Here is a 13,706-nt window from a genome sequence, read left to right as displayed (position 1 = left end):
ATTTTAAGCATTGTCATTTGCCCTTGTGTCAAATTATACATACTAGCAATGAATGATATCAATAGGGGAGCCCTTTAATAAGGACATTGATTTTTGGAAACGCATTTTTTTTCTATCAAGCTTTTATCTTATTTTGTTAGGCAAGAATCCATCCCGACTTAAGAATTTACTAAATTGACACATTCATTTAAAACAAAAAAATTCCTTTACCAATGGAAGAAAAGGTGTTAGAATAGGATTCCAAAAGAACACTTTTTCTTTTATATCATAAATATAAAATTAATTATAAATTAAATAAAACAAATAGAATTCGATTCAGTCTTAAATAACATCTAGTTTTTAGCTTGCATTCTATAAACTGTCCGAACACTTCGATTTCCATTGATTTTCGATTTTTTTTGGTCAACCCCAAAATTCCTTTTCACTTGATGTAACATCCCTTACCCGTATCTGACGCTGGGACAGGGTACGAGGCATTACCGGACTTAAACACTTACATTCATACAAAATTGAGCCATAAAATTTCGTTCAATTTAAAAACTTTTCAAACACATCCATATTGTAACACCCCTATCCCATAACCGTCGCCAGAATAGGTAAGGGCATTACCAGATTTATAACTCAAACCGGAACAGTAAGACTTTAACTTATCAATCGTCAACATCATTCAACATTAATCCAACATATCATGCTTAAAACAATTATATAAGCTTATACTAAAGTGACCATTCCATGTAGTCACATATATATAAGCATCTAAATACCACTTACAAATTAATCACATTTCAACATTCTTATCAACTCATCCATAATTACATATCATTCAAACCAAAATACCAATTATAAATTTTAACACTAAATGCACACATCATATAATGCTTTCGTATCAAACCAACTTTTCTCATATCAAGCCATATCACATAGCTTGATCATAATACTCAAAATTCATCTCACATTCATATAAACAAGTGACCATATAATCAACTTATTAACTAGCCTATACATGCCATATTACCCAATTTCAAAGAGTTCAGGAATACCAATTGCCTCCTGGATAGTGTGATTAAATCTTCGATGACTTCCAACCTGAGTGAGTATTCGGATCACTGTAAAATACAGAGAATAGACAGAGTAAGCTAATAAGCTTAGTAAGATCGTATAATTATCAGCACTGTATAAAAGATTTAACATAAAGCTTGTCATTTTAAGCAATAAGATTGCTTTTAAACCAACCTCATCTAGTTCAATATTTATTTCCTTAACAGTCATGTAATTCATGTGTAATTTATCAGATCTACTCACGTGTCATATAAATTTATCAATGTCACTTGATTGTCAAGTGTACTATGTATACATGTACTGATTTGTATCATCGTTTCTATTCTCGCAGCATCATATTTACAGTTGAACCCTTGAGACCAACATCGAAAACCCTGTATCTTGCATACTAAATGCCATATATGTGACTAAACCATTTATATCACATATCACCAATACAATATCAATATCATAGAATTCACATAGCATTGGGTTGATTTATTTCATTACGTATAACTTGTAACACCTTTATATAACCGATAGTAGAATTATACCCCTATAAATATTAACTCATTAGTAACATCAATAATTCATAATTTGTAACAAATAATCGTTTTACTTACTTACCTAATTTTGAATAACAAATAAATTAGGTCATACCTGACCATCCAACTCGTCTTACACATTCCGTACCACATTGGCACCCAACTTTGTAAGCATCGAGCCTAAAGTATATACCGGTATAAACCTACTAGGAATAAGCCTGATAAAACTCACCAGCTCAAGGCCTGCTAGGCTTTTAGCCTGAATCATTCACCGGCACAAGGCCTGCTAGACCCAAGGTCTGATATTTATTCACCGGCAATAAGCCTGCTAAGCACGAAGCCCGATCAAATTCTCCGGCACATAGCCTGTTAGGCTAGAAACCCGAATATCATTTATTCACAATCAACTCAAGCACACTTTCATTCATACATTTTCCATTCAATTTCTCAATATTAAAACTTAATCCAAACAACTCAAACATTCCCATTCTATCCTTACTACATTCGGCTATAATTCATTTAGCCATATATCCAAAATTAACATTTTAAACAAATTGTTTTATTCAAACAAGAACATTTAAATTTCTTATAGACTTACTACATGGTATCGTATATAGATATATATATATATAATCATATCATTTTACTCATCCAATTTGTACATCTATCATGCAACCTTCTTTACCATTATCAATCACACAGCTTTACGATCAATAACATTAACCCTATAGGTTTGATACTCACCTGCTCAAATTCAAATTTATAAATTATAAATACTTCTCAAAAAATTCAAGGCAAAAATACTTTCAACCATTCCCAATTACTCGAAAAGTCACACACTTAGTGCCAATAGTTATTCAGCATTATATATCGAATTCGCACACTTAGTGCTAGATACTTAAGCTTGCACACTTAGTGCTCAATAATCAGACCCGCACACTTAGTGCAATTTTTACATCTATCACCTTTTATACTCGCACCCTCTGTGCTGAAATTCAATTACTCACTATTCATCAATTCAAATTTATCAACTTTATTTGCATTCGACAACCTCAACTTTTTTTTTTTTACATATACATTTCAGTTTGGCACATATATGTATATATAGTATTTAATTTAATCAACAACAAATACTTCCTTAGTAACTTACCACATACAAGGCATTTAATTTATCATATATTAAAGCTCAATTAACTCCAATATACATTTACTCAACCACAAAGTACTTCATTATTTTCAAACACAAGACCGAATATATATTATGGCATTCCATCATCATGTAATATTAATATAATCAAGTACAAAGCCATTTAACATATCTACCATTACATACTTACAATTTGGCCGATTACCCATCATTTCTTATATCATATAATTTTTTTAACCATACGAACTTACCTCGTGTATCCGTCGACTATTCGTCTACTTTCCGATTTTTCCTCGATCAAAATCTTGAATTCATTTGGATTGATCTAAATTTAACCAAATTTAACTCAATTATTCACTAACATAATCAATTAAATACATATACAAGTATTTTGGCCATTTTGCAAAATAGCCCTTATATTTCCATACTTTAACAATTTAGTCCTTAATGCATAATTATGCAAAAATACACAAAACCCCAATATACATGTATTTAGCCGAATTTTCTATAGTATTTAAACAGCCCATAATTTCATTTTATTCACATTTCTAACCAAAAAAATTCTATCTTTTTCAATTTAATCCCAAATACTCAATTTCATCAAAAATCTCTTTATAAAACTTGTATATCTATAAAAAAACCATCAATAATTTAACAAGAAATATTAAAACAAACATGCACTCATCAATGGCACATTTCAAAAACATAACCAATTTCAGAAATTGAGGTACGGGTCAGTTAAACCGAGCTGCAACGAGCTCAAAAACATAGAAATGATTAAAAATGGATCAAAAACTGTACCTAAATCCCTTAGAAAGCCATGGCCGAATGTTAAAGGTTCCAAAACCCTTTCTTTGTTTAATTATTCGGTTGAGGATGATGAAAACATAATAAAAATATCATATGGCTTTATTTTATTAAGCATTATTCCATAATTTACCAAAATACCCATGTTTAATAACCAAATAAATTATGAAATTCAAGGTCCACTACCGTCCACTCAAATATGCAATGGTATAATTACCATGCAAGGACTCCCATTTATAAAGCCATTATCAAATAAGTCATTTTACTAATGGCACACATAGTTTTCATTTTAAGCAATTTAATTCTTTTTATCGAATTAGCTATTTAATCGGTAAAATTTCTTTACGAAACTTTCACACAGTAATACTACCAACTGTAAACATTATTAAAGATATAAAAATAATATTTTTACTCAATTAAGGGGTCCCGAAACCACCTGTTCCGATCAGACTTGAAATTGGGCTGTTACACTTTACGAGTTCGAAGGAGATGTTAATTTTGTTGTGTGCCTTCTAATTGGATGATCCCTCTTTCAGTTATTTCCACTAACAATTTCCTTTGTCATTATAATTGGTGGTCTGTCGGTAAAGTATTAGAATATTCCTAGAATTAGATGTATAATTGCCTACTAGAAGTATTAGAATTTTCCTTTCACGGCACTTAAATCATTGAATTGCACATTTAAATCGAAATCTAAAATTTCTATACGATTTTGGAAATGTTGGCAAAGGTTGTCGCCTTTAGAAATTAAGCAGTTCAACTTTAAGTCTTAAGTTTCACCATAAGTAAATATAATGCGAAGATTTTTCCTAAAATTATTTTGGGTTTAAGTCATATTATGTGTGGGCTGCCTACAAATTTATTATGATCTATATATATATATTCGAGTTTTAGTTTATTAAGTTTTATAATTTATATAGAGTTTATTCTAATTTTAATTGATCGTATAGATTATTTTGATTTGTACTACGTTTATAGTTATAATTATATTTATAATTATACTTGCAAACTACTTATAAAATATAATCTAAAGGTTAAAATATGTTATTAGTCCTTTGTACATTTATAGAACTTGAGATTTAGTTCTTGTATTTTAAAAGTTAAAATTTCAATCCTTCTACTTTTTTAATTTAAAAATTTTAGTCCAATCATTATTGTTGTTGGCAGTTTTCATTGAAATTTGTCAACTTGACATATTAATTTTTATCCATTATATGATACGTTACATAAGAACATGTCAAATTCACAAAATTTTGATGGAAATACTTGAGATTTAATGATTGGGTTGCGATTTTTAAGTAAAAAAGTAGGACTTAATTTTTTAACTTTTTAAGCATGGGATGAAATCTCAAATTTTGTCAAAACACAGGGACTAATGGTATATTTTGCCTTAAAAATTTAACGTCTAAACAAAGGCTTTACCGGGGCGAACGTTTTTCAACTTGGAACAACGAAACCGCACTCAAAATTAATCTTCTGGTCAGTTACACTAAACCAAACTAATGTCAGGTTTCACACTATGAAACAAAGATTCCTTGGCTTTATATGGAGATCAAATTAAAACTGTTCTGTTTTAGGGTGTGCCACCTCAAATTGTGTGCCTTTTTGAGGGACTAATAAATAGTATTAGCTCACTTGCCTTATTTGGATAATTACTAATTAATTAGTTGGATAAGATCAAACTTGATGTTTTATATTAACTTTTGAGTTAATTCATCGACATCCCTAAATTATGGCTCTATTCTAAATTGGTCCTCAAATTTTAAATCATCCTAATTACATCTTCAAACTACTAATGTTATTTTAGTTAGGTCTTTTCGTTGCTAAAATCATTAATTTAATTGTGAAATGATATATAAGATCTTATATGACATAATCTACAATGAAAATTTTAAGAAAAAAAATGAAATATTATTAAAATAGATGTTGTCAAAATTTTGGTTTTGAGGTTTTCAAAGCTTTTACTAATGCTTTATCGTTTACTCTCTTTTTCCAGTTTTACTTTATTTTTAATTCTTGCTTTTAAAAGTTATGTTGCCACGTCTTATTTTTCCTAAAAACAAGAACAACAAAAGGACCTGATTGACATAACTTACATAGTTTAGGGATGTAATTAGAATATTTTGAAGTTTGGGAACCAATTTAAAATGAGAATCATAGTTTGGGATGTCTGATACAATTTATTCTTAACTTTCCTTTTTAAATCTGGCTAATTAAATTTGAAATTCAAAAATTATAATTTTTAATCCTCCTTAATATCAATAATTACATTAAGTGTCTATTTTGTAATCAAATCTCAAATGAAAGAAATTTTCTCTCAAACTTTTATTTAAATATGTTTCATTCTTCAATATCAATATTATATTTTAGATCTATAATTTTCTATACATATTAAACATCAAAAACTTAGTAAGAGAGTACATCTATCATTGATGGGAACAAAACACATTAAAGTGATTTTTTTTTTTGAAAAAATTATTTCATTATTACATCCATACCTTGCATTTTATATTAAACACCAAAGTTGTAAAAGAGAAACAACATTATGCCCTTTGTTCATCTTCATACACATCAAGGCTTAAGCACCAGCAAATGGCTTCCATCTGAAATACATAATAACCAAGTTTCCTTCATCAACAATAGAGGTATGTATTACTTCAAAAAAATATATAGATATATGTATACCGTTGAATCTTCATCATTTCCTGTATTGTTTGGCGCGTTTCTTGAAGATGTCTCATAAAATCCTGAATTAATATCTGCAACCAATTAAGTTGTTCATACCACTAGTATTAAACCATGGCAAATTATTCGCTACTTTCTTTCTTATTGATAATTTCTTCCCTAATTTACAAAAGGGTTTATATATATATATAAATATACATTGATTGGAGAAAAGATTCGAATGGACCCTTTTGATCATACCGTTATAAAAGCTAATGTTTGAAGTGAAAAATAAATAATAATTTAATGTATTTGAAATAATAAATCGACACGTGATAAGTTACATAAATTCTTTTCAAGATCATCAATTTTTTGTCAGAATTGGATAGGATAATAATTTTTGAAAAATTTTAGTATAGTACCAAAAGAAAAATACTAGAACAATGTAAAGGGAAAAAGATAGAGTGAATTTTTTCTTCACCTGTTGATTATTTTCATCAGCATAAACATCTTCCTCCTCATCACTTTATTGCATGCAAACGAAATTTTAAGAAGAATTTTTCATTAATGAAAGAAAATTAAGGGAATAGAAATGTAAATCCAATTTTTTTTCTAATCTATGGAAAAAGGTGAGAGATTTAACCTGCTCCATTGTGACTCATTACCACCAAATCGTCTAGAAATTATGTCAGACCTAAACACACATATTAGAAACATACAATTACAAACTACCTTTGTTATAAAAAGGAATTAAGAAGGAATTTTGGATGATTTTACTCATAAATTTAAACCTATTTCTTGGTGGTAGGCTTGGCAATGTTGGAGATTGAATAATGGAGACACCTGAAGGCTTGGCAGCAGACTCATTACTCACTTTTTCTTTTCCTTTCATCATCTTAACTCAACTAACAAAGAGAAAAAGATGAAGAAATGAGAGAAGAGAAGAAATAAGTTTGAATGTGAGAAGAATTAAGTTTATCTGAGTGAGAGGAGATAATAAATAGAGGTTCATACTGGCATTGAATAATGACAAATGTCAATATATATATTGGTTAGGTTATAATTTTCATTTAAAAGATCAACACCCCCGAACAAGATTACAACATTAAAAAACACACAAACCCAAACTAAAAAACACAGAGCTTTTGCATTCATCATTTCAATTCTACAACTCAAAGGTATAATAGAGGAAGAACAACAAAAAAAAATGAAAAGGATATGTCATAAAGCTCAAAAAACAAGCAAAGAAGCATTGTAATTTTTAAGACTTATTGATATGCAATAATTACATTAAGTCCTGAATCATTTTGTAATCGCATGAAATCTCAAATAAAAGAAAATTTTCACCCAAACTTTAATTTAATTATTTTATCTATTATGTTTTGGACAGATTGAACATTAAAAAGAAAAGAAATAAACAAGTTTAAATGAGAGAAGAACCAAATTTGTTTGTGTGAGAAGAGAGAGAATATATGAAGGTGCACACTGCATTGAGTAATGTCAGATGCCACACTGCTAATGCTTAAATTTTTATTGATAAAATATCAACACTCAAAACAAAGTTACAACATTTGGAAACCACAACCCCCCCCAATATATATATATAATACACCTAAAGGAAAAATAACAAAAATACAACTACAGCCGCTCTTAAACTCGTTAGTTCAATTCTACAACTTAAAAAGGAGAATTAAAGGAAGATCACAAAAAAAAAATTTGAAAAATATATGCCATAAAGGGGAAAGCACCAAGCAAAGAAGCATTGTAATATTTAAGACTTGTTAATATTAAATAATTACATTAAGTCCCCATTTATTGTCAAAGAAAATTTCTCTCATACTTTTATTTAAATACTTTTTATTTACAATTTTTTAGACATATTGAACATTAAAAACATAAGAGAGATTTACCTTTTCCATTGTGATTCATTAACACCAAATCATCTAGAAATGATGTCGAATCTAAAGACACGGTTTAGAAACATACAATCAAAAATTGTCTTTGATATAAAGACAAATTAATAGGGAATTTCAGATGATTTTACAAATGAACTTAAACTTATTTCTTGGTGTTATGCTTGACAGTGTTGGAGATTGAGTAATGGAGACAACTAAAGGTTTGGAAGCAACTTCATTACTCAAATTTTCTTCTTCTTTCATCTCTTAACATCAACTAACAAAGAGAGGAAGAAGATCAAATAAGAGATGAGAACAAAAAAGTTTGAATGAGAGAGTAGAACTAAGTTTGTTTGAGTGAGAAGAGAGTGGATATATGAAGGTGCACACTGACAATGAGTGATGCCTTATGTCAAAAAAATATTTTTATTTTGCTAAGGCTGAAGTTTTTATTGATAAAATTCCAACACTCCCAAAAGAAGGTTATAATATTAAGAAACCACCAACAAAAAACAACAAGAAAAAGATAACTACACCAGCTTTTATGCTCATCAACTCAATTCTACAACTTAAAAAGCATACTAAAAGAAGAACACCAAAAAAAAAATAAAAAATGAAAAAGATGAGCCATAAAGGCCAAAGAACCAAGCAAAGAAGCATTGTACTATTTAAGACTCGTTAATATTGAATAATTATATTAAGTCCCCAATTATTTTGTAATCATATTATATCTCAAATAAAAGAAAATTTTTCTCTCAGACTTTATTTAAATATTTTTTATTTATAATTTTCTAGACACATTCAACATTAAAAACTTTGTAAGAGAGTACTTCTATTGTTGATGAGAAAAAACACATTAAAGTATATATTGTTTTTAATGGAAGTACATTTTTTTTGAAAATTAACTAGATTAAAGTTCCATCTCTAAAAAGAAAATCAAAGCAGGAGCCGTTTGTGTCACTGCCATGAAACCAGAGAATTAGCGTTCGAAATGCAGGCAACTTAGCACCAGTGTAACTCCATAGAAAACAAATATTTTGTGATGGTTGAAATAACAAAAAGAAAGAGGCCTGGTGATGTAAATAATGCCAATAGTTTCTTGTCTATATTTTACCAAATTCTCTCCTTTTGATAACTCCCATCAGTTGAAAGCTCTTGTTTTGTTGCTGTTTACTTATAATTAAGCAACGTGTTGAAGCTTGCAGATTTTGGGGAGAGCTTACTTATGCATGCAACACACCTGTTTGGGGAGATTGAAAGAAAAAAAATTATAGCTATATGAATACTGTTGTCTCTTCAAAATTGCTTGTATTCTTCGGTGTATTGCCTTAACATGTCTCTCGAAATCCTAAATTAATATCTCTTATTAATAAATTCTTTCCTAATTTATAAAGGGTTTATATATACATATATAAATAGACATTTGTTGGGGAAAAGATTTGAATCTACCCTTTCGATCATACCGTTATTGAATCGAATGTTTAGTGTTAAAAATAGATAATAATTTAATATATTTCAAATAACAAATCAACAGGTAATAAGTTACAAAAATCCTTATTGAGATCATCATTTTTTGTTGGAATTGAATAGGATATAATTTTTGTAAATAATATTATAGTACATAGAGGAAAATACTAGGAAAATGTAAAGGGAAGAAAATTAGTATAAGTTTTTTTTCACCTCTTAATTATAATTGTAGCGACGTAAAAATTTTAACTTAGCTCAGTCGCTAATTGTGGCGATTTATTAAGAAACTTGGAAATTGAAATTTGATTTTAAAATAAACCAGGAGTCGCCACCGATCTTTTTTAGGGTGTGATCGGACACCCATTAGATTCCTTTTTAAAACAAAATGAAGGCTAAGTTTAGGTCCACGTCAAATTCTAGAGACAAATTAAGGTTCGGGAGTCGGTTACGCGCGAGGAAGGTATTAGCATCCTCGCGACGCCCAAAATTGGTATCTTTTAAACACGTGTTGTCCTAATTTTCAAAAATGCAAGTTCAAAATAACATTGAATTGCGACCCGATCAAAACACGAGAAATTTTAATTTTTTGGTTTTTGAGAAGGACATACCGTTTTAACACGAGTCGATTGATGTTCACCCAACATAGCGATGAAATCGACGACTTAATATTAAATCGGTATGTTTCCTTGCTTATTGAAATTAATTAGAGAACAAGAATAAGATGTTTGAAACAATGTAAAGCAAATTAATAAATAAAAATAAGCAAAATGACAGATCTAGAAGCATATTGAAGCAAATATAAGTGTGACAATAATATTACAAACAATAAAGATGCATGTAATATTAGAATAAAACATGAAATAGAAATAATGAATGTATACACATGATATTAAGAGTATGTATGTAAACTTATATATAATGTTTGATATTAAGAGTATGTATGTAAACTTATATATAATGTTTGAAGTATATACTTAAGATAGTAAAAATATAACTAGTAACGACAAAATATTTACATAATATATACATATATATATAATACAATATTAAAAAAGGTATATATATATACGTATGATAAAATAAATGTATTAATATTAATAATAAATATAATAGGGGTAAAAATAAATATATACATAATATATACGTAATATAGTACTAAGAATATATATATAGACATATACAATATAGTATTTAAAAATATATACATAAGATGGTATAAAAATATGTACATGGAAATGTATAAAAAATATATATAACTAGTAATATTAAAAAATATATATATAACATATATAAAACATATACAATATATACATACATTAGAAATGATAATAATAAAAAAAACTATTTTATACACTACACAAATATGTACATATATATATAGTAATGATGATGTTTAGGGATATTCTATAATAGTATAAAGATACATAACTAATAATACTAATACATGTACATATATAAAAGTACGGTATTAAAAGCATTCATATAAGAGTATGAAAAATACATACATATATATATATATATAATATGGTGTTAGGATATTTACGTAATATATACATAACATAAAAACTAATAATGTTAAAAAACAACTTATTAATAATATTATATAAATATATTATAATATAGGAAACTATGTACGTAATATATATATTAGAAATAGTAATGGTAACTATAGTAAATATATAATAATAAATAATAAAAGGAATAAAAATAACAACAATAAAAATGATAATCATGAGAATAATATAAATAATATTAAAAATAAATAAAATATCAAGGATAATATGAAAATAAACTTAAATAAAAAAGGGGCTAAAATTGAAACAAAAACGAAGTTTTGGGGCGATTTTAAAATAAAAAAAAGAAAAAAAAGGCTAATTTGAACACACGTAAAATAGTGGGGGGCCAAAAAAGCAATTTTCCCAAGCCTTTAAAACACTGCGCTTGGCCAGGGACTAAATTGAAAATCGCGACAAAGTTCAAGGCCAATTTATAAATAAAAAATGACTTAATTGCAAAAGGGTGAAAAAGCGGAAGGACCGCCAATATTAAAAATGACCAATAATAAAAAACACGCGGATCCTTGGCGGGTTTGGATCGGGTCGGGTCGGGTCGGGTAGGCTCAAAACGACGTCGTTTTGGGGTTAAATGGCAGCCCCCAAAACGACGTCGTTTTGGAGGGCTATATAAGGCCTAAAATAACCAAAAAAAATCATTTGGAGAGAGGGAAAGAAAAAAAAGAAGAGAGAGGGAAGAGAGAAGGGAGAGAGAAGGGAGAGAGAAGGGAGGGGGAAGGGGAATCCGGCCAGGGGGGCCGGTCACCGGACGGCCACCGGAGGCTCGCTGGGGCTGGCGCCGGCCACCGCGGAAAAGGTAATTTTTTTAAAAAAAAACTTGTTTTATATTTTTTTTTATATATTTTAGTATTTATGTGTGGAAAATAAGCTTAGAGAACGAAACTAAAAAAATAAAAAAGATTACCTTATGTTTAATAGTTTTTGACTTTTTGACAACTTGATCCTCTGATTTCAGTATCAGAGTCACTGCTTGTATATGTATTTTTACTATAACTTGGTTATTGACTCCTCTTGAATATATTTGAATGAATATCAAAAACGAAAAAAAGAAGCCAACCCCTTTACAGAAATCCAAATCGGCTTTTATAGCCTTTACAATATTTTGTTTAATTTTTTTTGTCTTGTCTCTTTTCTGGTCTTGCAGGGTATGGAGGTGCCAGGCATGCGGGGATGGTGTTGGCAGAAGCATGGGGCGTGGTAGCCGACATGGTGGTGACCGGAGATGGTGCTAGTGTCAGAGGAAAGTGGGTGGTGGCTAGGGTTTCTTGTTGACTGTTTCTTTTCTTTTTCTTTTTTTTTTATGTTGGGCTAGTTGAGTATTGGGCTGGTGGTATTTGGGCTAGGGGATTTGGTTTGTTGGTTTGGGTTTAATGGGTCTTGTGTATTGGGTAGGTGGGTCAAAATTGTAAATGGGGCAAAATTTGGGCTATAACAGCTGCCCCTCTTTACTCATTGTTGTGTAACAAGGACAGAGTTGTTATCGTGTAACGAGAATAGAGTAAAGACTTTTAGGAAAGACCAATTTTGCCCAGCCTCGTCGAGCTTTGACCTCTTTAGCGCTTCTCTTCTCCAGGTAGTCTCTTTCCAGTCCTTCGCATCTTGTAGCTTTAGTTCATCCACTGTGACTTCAAAGAGATAGAAACTTGTATTTTCAATCTACTCGCATATTCAGGGTTGTAAGATCTGTCGTGATCTGCTCTTCTACAACTTCAGAGAGATGAGATTTGATATCTTCAATATGTTCCGCTACAACTTCAGGGAAGTGAGGTTTGTGGTCTTTTCTTCTGCAACTTCAGAAAGGCAAGATCTTATATCCTCGATCAGCTCCACTACAACTTCGGAGAGACAAAATATGGTGTCTTCAACCAGCTCTAGTCTTTATTCTTTACTCGGTGTGTGATCCTCGGCGTATGATCCTGAGGCTCAATTCACCTCTAGAAATATGAATAAATTCTTGAAAAACAATGATTGAAAATACCTCAGCGTGCCCCGAGGCTCAACTCACCTCCCGCAATATGAGTTGATTTTTTTTTGACAAACAGAAATTGAAATTACCTCAGCGTGTCCTGAGGCTCAACTCACCTCTCGCAATATGAGTTGATTTTCGAAAACAGAGATCAAAATTACCTCAGCGTGTCCTGAGGCTCAACTCACCTCTCGCAATATGAGTTGATTATTTTGAAAGACAGAAATTGAAAAGCAGAAATCGAAAATACCTCAGCGTGCCCTGAGGCTCAACTCACCTCTCGCAATATGAGTTGATTTTCTTGACGAACAGAAATTGAAAAACAAAAATTGAAAAGACCTCAGCATGTGAGCCAAGGCTCAACTCACCTCTCGCGATATGAGTTGATTTTTTTGACAAACAGAAATTGAAATTACCTTAGCGTGTCCTGAGGCTCAACTCACCTCTCGCAATATGAGTTGATTTTTTTGAAGAGCAGAAATTGGAAGCAGAAATCGAAAATACCTCAGCGTGCCCTGAGGCTCAACTCACCTCTTGCCCTATGAGTTGATCTTTGGAACAGAAATAAAAACATTAGATTACCCAAAACATGTCATCTGGAGG

General features: G+C 30.2%; 1 long non-coding RNA gene across 1 annotated transcript; it reads right to left on the bottom strand.

Moving 5' to 3' along the window:
* Positions 1 to 757: 757 nt before the first annotated feature.
* On the bottom strand, positions 758 to 3,607 carry LOC107949000 (uncharacterized). Its single transcript, XR_001697614.2, has 4 exons — positions 3,532 to 3,607; positions 2,982 to 3,055; positions 1,816 to 1,957; positions 758 to 1,106 (listed from the first exon to the last, which is right to left on the bottom strand). It is a non-coding gene; the product is annotated as an uncharacterized lncRNA (long non-coding RNA).
* Positions 3,608 to 13,706: the final 10,099 nt, after the last annotated feature.

The sequence above is a fragment of the Gossypium hirsutum genome, chromosome A04 (assembly GCF_007990345.1).
Source record: "Gossypium hirsutum isolate 1008001.06 chromosome A04, Gossypium_hirsutum_v2.1, whole genome shotgun sequence".
Lineage (NCBI taxonomy): Eukaryota > Viridiplantae > Streptophyta > Magnoliopsida > Malvales > Malvaceae > Gossypium > Gossypium hirsutum.
Note: the sequence above shows the minus strand (reverse complement) of the source record. Positions and strands in the feature narration are given on the sequence as shown.